The sequence below is a fragment of the Rattus rattus genome, chromosome 13, assembly GCF_011064425.1.
Source record: "Rattus rattus isolate New Zealand chromosome 13, Rrattus_CSIRO_v1, whole genome shotgun sequence".
Lineage (NCBI taxonomy): Eukaryota > Metazoa > Chordata > Mammalia > Rodentia > Muridae > Rattus > Rattus rattus.
The window spans coordinates 42,314,175-42,317,151 of NC_046166.1; positions in this window are offsets into that span (position 1 = coordinate 42,314,175).

Sequence of the window (2,977 nt, forward strand, 5' to 3'; positions counted from 1 at the left end):
CTCCTGAGAAACACATCAGAATACAGCAAATTAATGCCAGCAGCAAACCACTGAACTGAGAACAGGACCCCGTTGAAGGAATCAGAGAAAGGACTGAAAGAGCTTGAAGGGTCTCGAGACCCCATATGAACAACAATGCCAACCAACCAGAGCTTCCAGGGACTAAGCCACTACCTAAAGACTATGCATGGACTGACCCTGGGCTCCAACCTCATAGGTAGCAATGAATATCCTAGTAAGAGCACCAGTGGAAGGGGAAGCCCTTGGTCCTGTGAAGACTGAACCCCCAGTGAACGTGATTGTTGCGGGGAGGGCGGTAATGGGGGGAGGATAGGGAGGGCAACACCCATATAGAAGGGGAGGGGAGGGGCTAGGGGGATGTTGGCCTGGAAACCGGGAAGGGGAATAACAATCGAAATGTAAATAAGAAATACTCAAGTTAATAAAGATAAAAAATAATGTTAATATACTTTTATGTCTTCCTTAAAATTGGAGTTAAAATTTTAGTGATATGCTGCCAAAAATATCATTCTCCAACACTACTGCTTCTTGCTGCCTCCTCTTCTCTCCTTTCCTCCTCCTCCTCCCCTTCCTTCTGATACAATCTCAATATGTAGCCCAGGCTGGCCTGCAACTTGTAACCCATTGGCTCAGCTTGCTGAGTGCTGGGATTACAGGCATGCACCTCTACAGCATTCCTATTTCTTTCAATGCTCAACTTCTACATCTTACTTTGCATACAAAAGTTAAACTCTTTCCATAATCTCTGTTGTACAGAAACATGAGTTAAGTATAATACCAGAGGCCATAGGGTCTAAAGGAGTTATCAAAGACAGTATAAAATCACAATCCTTGGAGAGGTTTGACTCTGACTGTTCCAAAGCAGATGATTTGCTAAATTAGTGCATCTATTCACTGGCCTTGTTTATCTGTTACCATTTTAAAACTTGTTGGTTATCTTCTTGGGAAGACCAACTTCAATCCAACGTCAATGAATAGTCCTGAGAGATGATGGTGGTTATATGGGGGAACTATAAAGTATTCAGGTAAAAATTAATGATGGAACAATGGGGGGGGGAGAGAGAGAGATGTTGGGCTAGAGAGAGGGAGTGCTCTAGGGAATGTAAACCCTCTTTTGTCTCCACAGGCACTCCACACACATATGTGCATGAACACATATGCACACACGCATAGGCATACACACAAATAAAAGTAAAACCAGTATTAAGAAGCACTGTGTATGTTCAACCCCAGACACTTTCTGCATTTCCTTCAAGTTGCTTTGGTCGGGTTTATGTGTCCCGATTCACTGCTGCTGAGAGCAAATGGTGTAGTTGCTTGGGGTTCATGAGATATTCCCAGCTGTGACATTCATACTATGGCAAAGTGATGCAAAGCTCTTTCCAGAGCCATTATGGCTCAATCGAAATCCGCCCTTGGCAACTGCTAGTTGTTTGCCTTTACAGAAATTATGCAATGTTTCTAAGACTCCAGTTGCTCATTTGAGAATAACAATAGCGCCCATTCCTTGGAGAACTGCAAGAATTTTAAACCCACTGAGGGTTCTCGGGGAGTTGCCTGCCTAGAACATTCTATACCTGAGACAAACGTCAGCCACCATGTTACTTCTGAAGAGGTAAAGAAACAAAAAAGCTTATTATTTTGCAGTGATTTTGGAGAGATATGAAATAGGAAATTATTTGGCATTTCTGAATTTTGACTTAAAAATTCTTAATCTTCAGAGGAGAAAATGTTGGCTCTTTTAAGATTACTGTGGAGTTTCCACAAAGTAAATGCTAGAATGCAACACTGTGCCTGATGGGAACAGAGTGCATAGTAGGAGATTCAGTAGCATAGTGCATAGTAGGAGATTTGGTAGCATAGCGCATAGTAGGAGATTCGGTAGCATAGTGTACAGTAGGAGATTCTATAATCCCTGTTGCTGTAATGGTCCAAATCTATGTCCTGTTCACTTTTAGCTGGACACATGGACATTATCCATGGCCATCCAGGACAGTTTTGTGAAGAAGTTCAAGTTTCTGGTCAGTGCACACCCTTCAAAGCTCCTTTACACCTCCAGAACAGCTATTCAGACATAGTTGATGCTGTCCTCTTGGTGTAGCACAGTTTTGGAAAGGAATGAATAAAAGAACTAATCATTTATATGTGATTTTTAACAGTGACAGAACTCATGAAACCAAGATAATACTGCCATGTCCCACATTGGCAGTGGTGAGCAGCCCAAGCGTTCTCATAGTCTCTCATATATCACCACAACCTTGAAACTGAGAAAACTGGCTCTGGTTAGAAGGAATTGGGTTCAAGGGGATTGCTCCATGGAAGCTACCAGGAGTAATAAAGTCACTGGGGCACATAGAGAAGAAGCTAATAATTACAATGCCGCCCTTCCAAGATCTCAGTTGATGTAGAAAACCACTGGCCTATATGATTTTTGCACCCAGAATAACTTTTAGAAAATGTATTCCCTTGACCATAATGTCATGTCTTTTAAAAAAAAAATCTAGGAAGTACCACACATTTATTCAAAACTACTTGAAAATGGAAATTTTATTTACTTGAGAACTGCGACCTCTTTCTGTGACCTCGATTTTCTAAACTTAGTCTTTGTGCACTAGAGTCTTATTAATTAAAGTGAACACTACTTATAAAAGGAAAAGGCCAGCTTGTAAATATCTGGTCTCCCAGTATAACAGCCTCAGGATCCCAGTCTACATGCAGAAAGCATTGACATTAAACTCTGAATATACATTTTTGTTCTTAGACATAAGGAAGAGGTTGTACAAGCTTCTGAAGTGTGACCCATCCCAGTCCAGTTATTCTGGATGGGTTGGAGAGGAAGAAAGAGTGTTGTGTGGTCTAAAATCAGGGACTAGACAAGGCTGCCCACTCTCTCCCTACTTATTCAATATAGTTCTTGAAGTTCTAGCCAGAGCAATCAGACAACAAAAGGAGATCA